General features: G+C 42.1%; 1 long non-coding RNA gene across 3 annotated transcripts in view; it reads right to left on the bottom strand.

Moving 5' to 3' along the window:
* Positions 1–3590, bottom strand: part of LOC119338384 — a 4960-nt gene extending 1370 nt beyond the window's left edge. The window contains exons 1-2 of one of the 3 annotated variants that reach the window (XR_005163935.1): positions 528–3590; positions 299–441 (exon numbers count right to left, since the gene is read on the bottom strand). This is a non-coding gene — a long non-coding RNA (uncharacterized LOC119338384). Of the gene's footprint in view, positions 1–298 lie in introns of all 3 variants that reach the window. The other 2 variants (XR_005163936.1, XR_005163934.1) reach the window with 2 other exon arrangements.
* Between the last annotated feature and the right edge of the window lie 10835 nt (positions 3591–14425).

Genomic DNA, 14425 nt, shown 5'->3' with positions numbered 1-14425 from the left:
TATTCTACATGCACCAGGATATCAGGATGTGGTGACCTTGGTCTCCATGATCCTTGACATCACAACCATGGAAAGAAACAATTAGCTACTTGACGAAATGACGGCATCGGGCCAATGTCGAGAAAAGGAGGAGGCACCACAAGACATGCCTTCTTAAATTTTATCAAGGTTATCGATACAAAATAACATAGCTCATTAACATAATCTAAATAGGCAACCAGGAGCAAGTGGGACGGAAATAACTATGTGGCACATGACAGCTAGAGCAGCAAAGAAGAAACATGATGTATTGGCTTACCTATTTTGAATACCCACAAAAAATTGAATCTTTCATCTCAAATCTGTAAGAACACAACTTTTGTAACCCCGTGAGACACCATTGTAATCAAATACCACATGCGTCCTACCATAATGCCATTCCTTAAATTATGCCATCACCTGCTGTAAAAATAGGGGAAATAATATTAAGACTTGAACATGACAAGATATTCAACAGAAATAAGAAATCAAGAGAAGATGTATTTCACCCCAGGCTTGAACCATTGAGCTTTCGGTAGTGATGCAAAGCCATAACCAAATGGAGGGGATAGGAGGGCAAAACGCACTGGCAAGATGATCCTCGCTGAGAAATCAGGAGCCCAAGGAGAGAGGCCCAAAAGGTCAAGCCATCAACGTCAAGCAACACTGCTTTTTTCAAGCTGATATAACCACTGTTGCCGACTGTGTGACCTTTTTAACGCTCATAATTAGTCTCTCAAATTACCTAATCCTACAATTATTCTCCAAACCTGAGAGCTTGCAACACACATGTATGTGAAGCCTGAAGCGGCCAACCGAGCAAGAAACACTCGGGGAGGACCACCCAGGGAACATAGTTAATACTAAAGATAATACTGTCTATCCAAACTAAACAAAGAAACCATAGAACTGCAACAGAGAATAATTAGGGACAATTTCACTTTGTATAATGCATTGATAAATATAAAAAAATATGCCTGAAAAGAACCAGATTCAGACGCCTTCAGATATATCAACAAAGTAGCGGTATGCCCAGGAGCAAAGATAAAACATCATGTCACTGTATGGTCCTCTTGCACCGAAATAAAGAGTGATGCTTAAGATACCTAATCTCAATGTATAGGACCACCCAGGTAACACAGTTAGTTTCATGCTTTCATGTTTATGAACCTGTCATAATATGGTCACAATATGGTCCTGTCGCACTTGAACACCACTGAACCCAGGGCAACAAATTTAGTTTCCAACATTCAGGTTTACACATCCCAAAAAATAATTAGTCTGCAGGTTCAGTTGCAAGGTCAAAGTTAAAAGCACCATAAGATTAGATAACACTACATATCTATAATTCAGTTCAACCCGTCTTTCTCTAACCGGTCAAGGGCCTTAAGAGTTTGAAATTACTCCAATTTATTTATCGTGTAAAGGAACCATCTCAAACAACAAGCCTAATTTTACTCTTGCTATATTTTTCTATGGTTGTCAATACAGGGAGCAGGCGAACCCCAAAACATATCGGCAGCCAACCTGACCGCACAAACACACGAGCTTATGAATGTGTACATACCTTATCATGAAAGACAACAACTACCAATTTTCGGTATGGTGCTCTTGTCCTCAGGAAACAGAAAAGTCAGTTATATACAAGGAACATGTAGGCCAGTTAGTAAGGCGTAATTTCAGCGCTAGAAGTAGGAAAGAGAGCTGCAAAAAGCACCCAGTTTTGACAGTTCCAACTACCAATTTTCAGAAAAAGAAAGCAAAGCGCAAAACCAAAACAATAGAGAAGTTTTATCAGAGTAGTGCACAGAAAAAAATACAGTCATGGGTAGATTAAGTTGAATGCATGTGTATCAAATTAAAAAATAAACGGAGTAAGCACAAATTTACAGAAACTTATGATAAGTGTAATATACTTGTGCAAGCATGTATTCTGCAGTATGGAAAACACCATCAGTGTTGGATATGGAGCACCTGTACTATCACATACTGAGTAGTAGGTCAGATTCGCTTGCAAATTTCAGTGTTGGATAGGAGTAGTTCCCAGCGTATAATGAAGTTTCCTGACGGTCTATTTTGTTCGCAGTGATCGTTTCCTCCCAGACAAAGCAATCGACCTGGTTGATGAGGCGGGATCTCTTGTCAGGCTACGCCATGCCAAGGTACTACAGATGTTTTTGAATGGTGATGCACCTAAACATTTTCAAAAATGTCTGAATCTGAATTTACAAGATGTCTGAATCTGAATTTTGAACTATGCTGACAGCTACCTGAGGAAGCTAAAGACCTCGACAAGAAGCTTAAGGAAATCACCAGACAGAAGAACGACGACATCTGCTCCCAGCAATTTGAGACCGTAATCTTCTCGTCTATAGGTCAACCTGAAATGCACACCTTATAGGAGGACGCTAATTATCTGAATGGTTATAGGCCAGAGAGCTTCGCAGCCAAAGGCTGGAGATCAAAACCAAGATCATGTCGCTGGTGGACAAGAGCAATGAGGTGAGCAAGGCAGAGATGGAGTCGGGAGCGTCGGCTGGCCCAATGGTGACGAAGGCGGACATCCAGCACATCGTCGCATCGTGGACCAGCGTCCCCGTGGAGAAGGTCTCCATGGACGAGTCCAACTGATCGTTCAGGATGGAGGAGACCCTGCAAGGGCGCGTCACCGGCCAGGACGAGGCCGTCAGGGCCATAGGCCGCGCCATCCGCCGTCCGCACGTTGGGCTCAGGAACCCCAACCGGCCGGTGGCCAGCTTCAATTTCGCCAGCCCGACGGGCGTGGGCAAGTCGGAGCTTGCCAAGGCGCTGGCAACCAGCTACTACGGCTCAGAGGAGGCCATGGTCTGGCTGGATGTGAGTGAGTTCATGGAGCATCACACGGTGGCCCATGGAGCAGCACACGGTGGCCAAGTTCATCGGCTCCCCTGTCGGCTACGTCAGCTGACGGCTCGAAGATAAGGCTAGTGAGGAAGGCAGCTAGAGAGGGCAGAGGGGAGAGATGGTGGCGGCAGCTGGAGATGGCGAAGGGGAGAGATGCTGCTCCTCTTCCTCTGTGCAACCCTCATCTCCAGAGCCGCGGGCACCATGGGAAGGCTCCTCTGCCTAGCGCTGCGTGCCGGCCCGCCTGCGCGTTGAGGAATCGTCGGATCCGCCCGCCTGCGCGTCGGGGAATCGTCGGATCCGCCCGGATCCAGGCACAACGAGGGTCACTGGAGGAGCGGCGAGGCGAGCTCTGGACGGGCCTCCTGTGGCGGGGTTCGGGGGAGAGAGATGGGTGTCCACGGCGGCCACTGCCGCCGTGGCCTCCCTTTGCCCTCGAGTGGAGCGCCACCGCCTGCGCGCACCGGCCGGCCTGCACCTGATCCAGAGGGGAGGTGGGTGCGTGGTGGAGTAGTAGAGAGTGGGTGGTGGCGGCTAGGGTTGAGAGGGAGGAGACGGGAGAGAGAGAGGAGAGGGGCGGAGGCGAGAGGAGGCGACATGAGAGGGGAGGAGGCGATGGCGGATGCGAGAGGAGGGGAGATGGGGCGCTCGGGATCGTGCTGCTACAGTAACCGGCGAATCGGGAGACGTGGCCGGTGCCGCTAGTTGGGCGCACTGGCTCATCCTTTATATGTTCAATTCGCAATATTCAGATTACTTTATCATATTCTTGCTTGTTCTTAGATTGCATGCAACAATAGACCTTCGTGGTCAGGCTGATCGTGCTTTTTGGTATCATCAGTAACCTTTCGGAGATTGATTTAGCGATTGCTAAGGTGCAACGTTGTGCATGTTTGTAGTCAGATCGTTAAAGTCGTATCCACCAAATTGATAGTTTCCATCTCATCGAAACATCGGGACACCCTCGCCTTTATCGATAGTTTCCAAATGTGGATTGTTGAGGTTGTTGATGTGAGATCTAGAAGTAGTAGTTCGTTTTGGCAAGTTTGTATTCCAAAAAAAAAACTGTTGTGGGTCTATCCACCCCAAGAGAATAAGGAAAGAAAAAGAGGAAAAAAAGAGAGGATGATTTAAAGGTTGAGTCAGATATTTTGGTAGGGTTGTTGCCTTGTTGGGACTTCGTTTGTTGGAAACTATGCTACTATCAGATTTGTGGCAAGATCTGGTCGCCCAAAAAAAATGTGAAAAAAATGTTGTGAGGTGAGTACTAGTAGACCAAATCCAAGTTGTTTCCTTAATTTCATTTTCATGCATATTTGGTGCAGCAAGGAAACTACTAGTATTTAGTACTTTGGAAAGTAATCCCACGTTATTTGTTTGCTTTTGGAAGGAGATAAATAGTTAGTAAGAAATTTACATGTACACTAAGGATAGTTGGCTATTTTCACGTTTGGACTTCGGATAAAATAAAGAAATAGATATACAATTTGGAAATACTCCCTCCGTCCCGTAATGTAAGACATTTTTTGACTGTAGACTAGAGTCGAAAAATGTCTTAGATTATGAGACGGAGGGAGTAATATTTAAGGAGAATGAAAGGAAATTATTGATCTGTTGTTGGTTCCTGCCACATTCGGAGGTCGGGGGTTTTTTGACAGTATGTGGTCGGCAAAAAAAGATTTGTTTCCCACGGATTGGAGCACTATTTGATTCGGTTTCCAAGGCATATATATATATATATATTATTTGATTCTTTCCTAGTCTGCCACGTTGGACTATGGATATAGAAAAAAAGAGCAGGTGTTTGGAAGGGAAACAATGTTGATATTTTTGGTTCGTTTGGAGAGTGGAATTTGAGAAGAAAAAAAGAGCACCTAGCTAGTAGTGCTACTACTTGGATCGTTGTGAGGCAAAAAGGAGAGAGAGAAAAAAGTAAAGTGGCTTGCTAGCACTATTTGTTTGTATATCCTCTTTTGATCTAGTACTCAGTAATTTGCAATTGTTGCCAGCGCCTGTGAATTTCACTTATGTCTTAGGCTCGTGTCTCTACCACGGTATAGCCTAGAACCAACACTAAACCATTTTGAGCGAATTTTCAACTTGCATTAATTAACATGGTTGTAGTATTTTTTTCACACATATAAATCTAACCCAGCTCCATATATTTCTACACCGTGCATACATACGTTCACCTGGTAATCGTTTTACCCAACTTTTGAAGTTATTTGACACTGCTGGTTGCTGGTCACCACCTGCTGCATGGTAACAATATGCAAGACTTTGATTTTTGCTATATTGTGAGTGTTTTACCACCACATCCTAGTAGTTCATAGGATCATTATTCTCGGATTTTGTTTCTTGTTTTCTACTAAATATGACAGGTTCTAGAGTCAGTTGGGCTTCTTCGATCGTGGGAGACGTGCCATCACCTCAGAAAATAGAACCACCATCACAAGAGGTAAACAAACACCAGAATGCGCACAAACAGGTTCTTGTTTCCATGCCACTTTTTAATGGTCGTTTTAAGCATGATTTATATATTGAATGGACGTTCGAAATAAATGCTATTTTTGTTTCACAGTTTTTTTCTGAACCTAAAAAGGTTAAGGTTGCGGTTGGTACATTCATTGGTTTTGCTACTGTTTGATGGAGTGAACATTGTCGGTTATATACTGATTATGTATCTACTACTTGGGATGATTTAAAATATGTCATGAGAGATAGGTTTGTCGATGTTTATTATACTCGTGGCACCATTAAAAAGCTACAACATTGAAAACAAGGGAGTGACACTGTAACCAAATATTATGATGATTTACGAACTACCTTGTTGCACTCCTTTTTAGAGGAAAGTGAAGAAGATTTTACGGATAGAATTTGGGTAGAAATTAACTATGATATTCAGGAGATACTAATTCATGAAGAGTGTTATCCTATGGACCGTTTGTTTCTTCTGGCTTGCAAAGTTGAACAGGAAATAAAACGACGTGTTATCCACAAGGAGAATAAGCGCAAGGTGCACATTCCAAGAGATGATACGATTGTTCCTTCAACTACTGGGTGTACTATGACAACCACATCTGTTGTTTTGTGGACTACATCACCTCCACCACGTGAACATCACCTTCGAGAGTGCCTACATCATCTAAGTTGATCATAAGAGGTAATGACAAAGGTACTGATCGTCCACCTCCACATGAGTATGATGGATGCCTTGTCAATTTCAATGCACCATGCGATGAGCTACCCACTAATTTGATCACACAACAATTTTAGAGGAATATGTTGATGATTTGACTTTGCCATTTGATCAAACAATTTTGACTGAACCCATTAAATTAACTATTGATGTGGAAGAACAATGTGAATCAGGGAATAAATCAGATTTTGATCAAACACATTTGAAAATAATTATGCCAATGTTTACTCATTTTGATATGACCTCTAATCTTGGTGATGGTTCATCAAGGTTGGGATGGTTTAATGATGAGCATTGCCAATATTTTGTTACGATTAAGAGTTTCGCTTATATGTCCAAACTAATTTGCAATATTTTCATGCCTTTGATTTCTTGGGGTAATATTATGGCTTTATATTTCATGACATTTGAAGAGTGCTTTTGTATAACTGTGTCACATGTGCCACAACTGAGATCAGTAAAAATGGATGACTTATACATATACAACATGTGCACCTTGTCTATTTTGCTAGCCACATTTTAGATTAAGTAACGCCGAGTACGACTTTGTTTTCAAGAAGGGGAGGATGATGAGGACATGGCTACCATAGTTACACCCACAACCCCTGCTACTACATCCATTGGACTAATTACTAGAGCTCATGCACACTAGTTAAATTATCAGGCACTTTCGTTTCTTCGTAATGTTTCTAATGTTCATAAGAATATGATGCTGCCTAACTTAGTTCCATTTGTGTTGCTTACAGTTGAGGGTCCTAGCATGGACAAGAAGGATGAACATTGGAGCATGATCAAGCTTGGAGATGAAGGCATGTGCGAAGAAAACAAGAACGGAGGTGCCAGTGGAGATTTCCGCACTTTGAAGCCCCCATGATGACATCAGGAAGATGGACGAAATATACAAGATGGCCTTTCATAATTTTCGTCCATAGCTTATTATTGGTGCTGCATCACCTTATTTGTGGTCCAGGCCCATGTAATTTCTAAGGACGACATCATAGGCTATTTTTAGAGTCTGTATTATAGGGGAAACGACTCAGGAGGTGTTTTAGTCCCACCTTGCCTAGGGTGGACAAAACCCCTTCTCTTTTCCCCTATAAATACAACCCTTAAGGCATCTTTTAGACTTGGGATTTGTTTAGTTAAAAGATAGCCATTGCAACTTCATGTACTTCGTTTGTGACCAACGGCCAGACCAAGACCGCTCTCGGATCCCCACTTTTATCAATACTTCATATATATTCGAAATATTCAGATTGATCTATCATATTCTTGCTTGTTCTTTGATTGCACACAGGAATAGACGTTCCTAGTCAGGCTGATCGTGCTTCCGGCATCGTCAGTAACCTTCCAGAGATTGGTTTAGCGATTTCTAAGGCGCAAAGTTGTGCATGTTTGTATTCGGATCGTCAAAGTCGTCTCCACAAATCGATAGTTTCCATCTCATCGAAAGATCGGGACACCCTCGCCTTTATCACGTGTGTGACAACCACTAACAAGAGGGCATTCCAGGAATCGGTCAATATATATGTGAAAACAATATCTCAACTATGGAGGACACAAAGTTTCAACCAGCACGCCAGAACACATCACTGGAAAATGAAGTTCTTTCAAGGACTATCGTATAAAGGACCGATGTTCACTAAAATGGCCATAACTTTGTCATTCGGAGTCCGTTTCAGACGCACAAGTACTCAAAATGCTCGCGACAAGCATGGGAATCTAGAAAATACGATTCGCTTGCGCCATAATATTGGGAGGATCCTCAAATTCGGACCCTAAGCAGGACTTTTTGCCACTGAAATTCAAAGAACACAACTCACCATTGCTTTCCAGACAAGTTTCTAAACCCATTGGCACTCCTTTGGAAGGTAATCCGAGAGATTTTGGTGAGTGTAAACATTAGTCCGCCAGGTAAGGACAAACGTTGCATTCTACACATGCTCTATGATCTGGGGCATCCCATTTGGTTTTAGATTCAAGAATATACGGCAACTATAAGCCTTATTCTCCTTATTTTCCCGGTGTGGCATGTTGTAACGCACGTCTGTGACAACCAATAATAGGAGGGCATTCCTGGCATATATAAGTGGAAACAATATCGCCACTATGGAGGGCACAAAATTTTTGGGCGGACGCATGAACGCGTCAAGGGAAAATGAAGTTCTTTCAAGGACTGCCATATAACGGACCGGTGTTCACTAAAACGGTCATAACTTTGTCATTTGGAGTCCATTTCAGACACACAAGTACTCAAAATGCTTGCGAAGAGCGTGGGAACCTAGAAAATATTCTTTTCTTGCGCTAGGAGGCCCAGTGGACACTCAAATTTGGTTCCTAAGAAGGACTTTTTTCCCATAAATTCAAAGAACATCATTTGCCGCTGCTTTTCAGACAAGTTTCTGAACCCATTGGCACTCCTTTGGCAGGAAATCTGAGAGATTAGGTGAGTGTAAACATTAGTCCGCCTGGTAAGGACAAACGTTGCATTCTGCACATGCTTTATGATCCGGGGCATCCCATTTGGTTGTAAATTCAAGAAAATATGGCGACTATAAGCGTTATTCTCTGTGTTTTCACCGTGCGGCACGCTGTAACACATGTGTGTGACCACCAATAACAAGAGGGCATTCCCGGCATCGGTCAATATATATGTGAAAATACTATTTCCACTATGGGGGACACAAAATATCAAGCCGGCTCTCTGAAGGAAATATGCCCTAGAGGCAATAATAAAGTTGTTATTTTATATTTCCTTGTATCTTGATAAATGTTTATTAATTATGATAGAATTGTATTAATCAGAAACTTGATACATGTGTTGATACATGGACAAAATACTGTGTCCCTAGTAAGCCTCTACTAGACTAGCGCGTTAATCAAAGATGGTTAAGTTTCCTAACCATAGACATGTGTTGTCATTTGATGAATGGGATCACATCATTAGGAAAATGATGTGATGGACAAGACCCATCCGTTAGCATAGCATATGATCGCTCAGTTTTATTGCTATTGCTTTCTTCATGTCAAATACATATTCCTTCGACTATGAGATTATGCAACTCCCGGACACCGGAGGAATGCCTTTTGTGCTATCAAACGTCACAACTTAACTGTGTGATTATGAAGATGCTCTACAAGTTTCTTTGAAGGTGTTTGTTGGGTTGGCATAGATCAAGATTATGATTTGTCACTCTGAGTATCGGAGAGGTATCTCTGGGCCCTCTCGGTAATACACATCATAAGAAGCCTTGCAAGCAAAGTGATTAATGAGTTAGTTCCAGGATGATGTATTACAGAATGAGTAAAGAGACGTGCCGGTAACGACATTGAACTAGGTATGAAGATACCGACAATCGAATCTCGGGCAAGTAACATACAAATGTACAAAGGGAATTACGTATGTTGTCATAACGGTTTGACTGATAAAAATCTTCATAGAATATGTAGTAGTCAATGTGGGCATCCAGGTTATGCTATTGGTTATTGATCGGAGAGGTGTCTCGGTCATGTCTACATAGTTATCGAACCTGTAGGGTCCGCTCGCTTAACGTTCGATGACGATATAGTATTATATGAGATATGTGATTTGGTGACCGGATGTTGTTTGGAGTAACGGAATAGATCACGGACATGGTGAGGATTCTCGAAATGGTTAAGAGGTAAAGATTGATATATAGGACAATGGTATTCAGACACCGGAAGTGTTCTGGAGGGTACCGGGTACATATAGGGTCATCGGAAGGGTTTTCTGGGACCCCCACAAAGACATGGGCTTAATGGGCCAAGGGTGTGATAGACCAGCCCACAAGGGGCTGGTGCACCCCTTCACCAGGCCGGCCAGCCGTAGGGAAAGGAAAGGGGGGAGGGCAAGTCCTCCTTCATTACCCTCCTCATGGGAGAAATGAAAGGGTGCGTCATCTCCCCCTTCCTTCCCCTGGCGCCTATACAAGGAAGGGGGGCAAACTAGGGAAGGAGCCCAAGTGGGATTCGGCCCCACTTGGAGCGCCCCTTGGCCTTTTCCCTCTCCCTCCCACCTATATATATGAGGAGGGGGGCGCCTAGCACACACAACTTCAATTGTTCGCCGTGTGTGGCGCCCCCCTCCATAGTTTACACCTCCGATCATATCTTCGCATTGCTTGGGTGAAGCCCTGCACGGATCACTTCACCATCACCATCACCACGCCATCCTGCTGATGAAACTCATCTACTACCTTAACAACTTGCTGGATCAAGAAGGCGAGGGACATCACCAAGTTGAACGTGTGCAGAACTCGGAGGTGCTATACGTTCCATACTCGATCGGTGGATTGGGAAGAAAGTTCGAGTACATCAACCGCGTAGTGAAACGCTTCCGGTTATGGTATACGAGGGTATGTAGACACACTCTCCCCGTCTTTGCTATGCATCTCCTAGATAGATCTTCCATGAGCGTAGGAAATTTTTGAAATTGCATGTTATGTTTCCCAATAGTGGCATCCGAGCCAGGTTTATGCGCAGATGATATGCACGAGTAGAACACAAAGAAGTTGTGGGCAGTGATAGTCATACTGATTACCACCAACGTCTTATTTTGATTCAGCGGTATTATGGGATGAAGCGGCCCGGACCAACCTTACATGTCCACGTACATGAGACCGGTTCCACCGATAGACATGCAACTAGTTTTGCATAAAGGTGGCTAGTGGGTGTCTGTTTCTCCTACTTTAGTTGAATCGAATTTTACTACGACCGGTCCTTGAAGAAGGTTAAAACAGCAAACTTGACAAAACAACGTTGTGGTTTTATGTGTAGGTAAGGACAGTTCTTGCTAGAAGCACGTAGCAGCCACGTAAAACATGCAACAACAATGTAGAGGACGTCTAACTAGTTTTTGCAGGGTATGTTGTGATGTGATATGGTCAAGACATTATGAGATATACGTTATTGTATGAGATGATCTTGTTTTGTAAGATATCTGGCAACCGGCAGGAGCCTTATGATTATCTCTTTATTGTATGAAATGCAAACACCATGTAATTGCTTTACTTTATCACTATGCGTTACTGATAGTTGTACAAGCAATAGTTGGTGAGACAACCACGATGCTACTATGGAGATCAAGGAGTCGAGCCGGTGACGATGGAGATCATGACAATGCCTTGGAGATGGATATTAAAAGCACAATATGATGATGGTCATATCATGTCACATATTTTGATTTCATGTGATGTTTATCTATTATGCATATTATTTTTCTTAGTACGGTGGTAGCATTATAATATGATCCCTTCACTAAATTTCAAGGTAAAAGTGTTCTCCCTGAGTATGCACCATTGCGACAGTTCATCATGTTGAGACACCACGTGATGATCGGGTGTGATAGACTCTATGTTCACATACAACTGATGCAAGACAATTTTGCACATGCGTAATACTTTGGTTAAACTTCATGAGCCTAGCATGTACAGACATGGCCTCGGAACACTAGAGACCAAAAGGTCGAACATGAATCATATAGTAGATATGATCAACATAAAGATGTTCACCATTGATGACTACCCCATCTCACGTGATGATCGGGCATGGGTTAGTTGATTTGGATCACGTGTCACTTAGATGACTTGAGGGATGTCTATTTAAGTGGGAGTTCTTAAGTAATTAGATTAATTGAACTTAATTTATCATGAACTTAGTCTTGATAGTATTTGCAAATCTATGTTGTAGATCAATAGCTCATGATATAGTTCCCCTATATTTTTGATATGTTCCTAGAGAAAACTAAGTTGAAAGATGATAGTAGCAATGATGCGGACTGGGTCCGTGATCTGAGGATTATCCTCATTGCTGCACAGAAGTACTATGTCCTTGATGCAACGCTAGGTGACAGACCTATTGCAGGAGCAGATGGTGATGTTATGAATGTTTGGCAAGCTCGATGTGATGACTACTTAATAGTTTAGTTTGCCGTTCTTTATGGCTTAGAACCGAGACTTCAAAAATGTTTTGAGCGTCACAGGGCATATGTGATGCTCAAAGAGCTGAAATTGGTATTTCAAACTCATGCCCGTGTCGGGAGGTATGAGACCTCTAACAAGTACTTTGCCTACAAGATAGAGGAGAATAGCTCAACCAGTGATCATGTGCTCAGAATCTTTCAGTACTACAATCACTTGAATCAAATGGGACTTAATCTTCCAGATAAGATAATGATTGAAAAAATTCTCAAGTCGCTATCACCAAGCTACTAGGACCTTGTGATGAACTATAATATACAAGGGATGTCAAAAATGATTCCCGAGCTCTTCCCAATGCTTAAATTGGTGAAGGTAGAAATCAAGAAAGAGCACCAAGTGTTGATGATTAACAAGATGACTGGTTTCAAGAAAAAGGGCAAAGGAAAGATAGAGAACTTCAAGAAGAATGGCAAGCAATTTGCCACTTCCGAGAAGAAGCCCAAAGCTAGACCTAAGCCTAAAACTGAGTGCTTCTACTACAAAGGGAATGGTCCCTAGAAGCGGAACTACCCCAAATACTTGGCGGATAAGAAGGATGCAAAGTGAAGAAAGGTATATTTGATATACATGTTATTGATGTGTACTTTACATGTTTTCATAGTAACCCTAGGGTATTTGATACCGGTTCAGTTGCTAAGATTAGTAACTCAAAACATGATTTGCAAAATAAATAGAGACTAGTTAAGGGCGAGGTGACGATGTGTTTTGATTCCAAGGTTGATAAGATCACCATCGCACACTCCCTCTACCTTCGGGATTAGTGTTGGACCTAAATAAATGCTATTTGGTATTTGTGTTGAGCATGAATATGATTGTATCATGTTTATTGTGATATGGTTATTCATTTAAATCAAAGAATAATTGTTGTTCTATTTACATGAATAAAATCTTCTATGGTCATACACCCAATGTAAATGATTTATTGAATCTCGATCGTAGTGATACACATATTCATAATATTGATGCCAAAAGATGCAAAATTGATAATGATAGTGAAACATATTTGTGGCACTACCGTTTAGGTCATATTGGTGTAAAGCGCATGAAGAAACTTCATACGGATGGATTTTTGGAATCACTCGATTATGAATAATTTGATACTTGTGAACCATGCCTCATGGGCAAGATGACTAAAACTCCATTCTTTGGAACAATGGAGCGAGCCAATGACTTATTGGAAATAATACAGACATATGTATGTGGTCTGATGAGTGTTGAGGCACGTGGCGGGTATCATTATTTTCTGACCTTCATAGATGATTTGAGTTGATATGGGTATATCTACTTAATGAAACACAAGTCTGAAACATTTGAAAAGTTCAAAAAAATTCAGAGTGAAGTGGAGAATCATCATAACAAGAAAATAATGTTTCTACAATCTTATAAAGGAGGAGAATAATTGAGTTGCTAGTTTGGCCTTCATTTAAAACAATGTGGAATATTTTCACAACTCACGCCACCTAGAACACCACAACATAATGGTGTGTCTGAACGTCGTAACCATACTTTATTAGATATGGTGCGATCTATGATGTCTCTTACTGATTTACCACTATCGTTTTGGGTTTATGCATTAGAGACAACTGCATTCATCTTAAATAGGGCACCGTCTAAATCCATTGAGATGACACCAGATGAACTATTGTTTGGCAAGAAACCTAAGATGTCGTTTCTTAAAATTTGGGGTTGCTACACTTACGTCAAAAGGCTTGAGCCTAATAAGCTCAAACCAAATCAGAGAAGTGTGTCTTCATAGGATACCCTAAGGAAACAATTGGGTACACCTTGTACCACAAATCTGAAGGCAAGATCTTTGTTGCCAAAAATGAAACCTTTCTAGAGAAGGAGTTTCTCTCGAAGGAAGTAAGTGGGAGGAAAGTAGAACTTGATAAGGTAAATGTACCTTCTCTCGAATTGGAGAGTAGCACATCAGAGAAATCCATTCACCTGATACCTACACCAACTAGAGAGGAAGCTAATGATGATGATCATGAAACTTTGGATCAAGTTACTACTCGACTTCGTAGGTCGAACAGAGCACGTTCCACACCAGAGTGGTACAGTAATCCTGTCCTGGAAGTCATGTTATTAGACCATGGTGAGCCTACGAACTATGAAGAAGCTATGATGAGCCCAGATTCAGACAGATGGCTTGAGCGTGTGAAATCTGAGATAGGATCCATGTATGAGAACAAAGTGTGAACTTTGGTGGACTTGCCCGATGATCGGCAAGCCATGGAGAATAAATGGATCTCGAGAAGAAGACTCACGCTGATGGTAATGTTACTATCTACAAAGCTCGACTTGGCCCAAAAGGTTTTTGACA

This window comes from Triticum dicoccoides, chromosome 7B (genome assembly GCF_002162155.2).
Source record: "Triticum dicoccoides isolate Atlit2015 ecotype Zavitan chromosome 7B, WEW_v2.0, whole genome shotgun sequence".
In the NCBI taxonomy this organism is placed as follows: Eukaryota; Viridiplantae; Streptophyta; class Magnoliopsida; order Poales; family Poaceae; genus Triticum; species Triticum dicoccoides.
The sequence above is the reverse complement of the archived record's forward strand: the minus strand, read 5'-3'. Positions and strand labels throughout refer to the sequence as shown.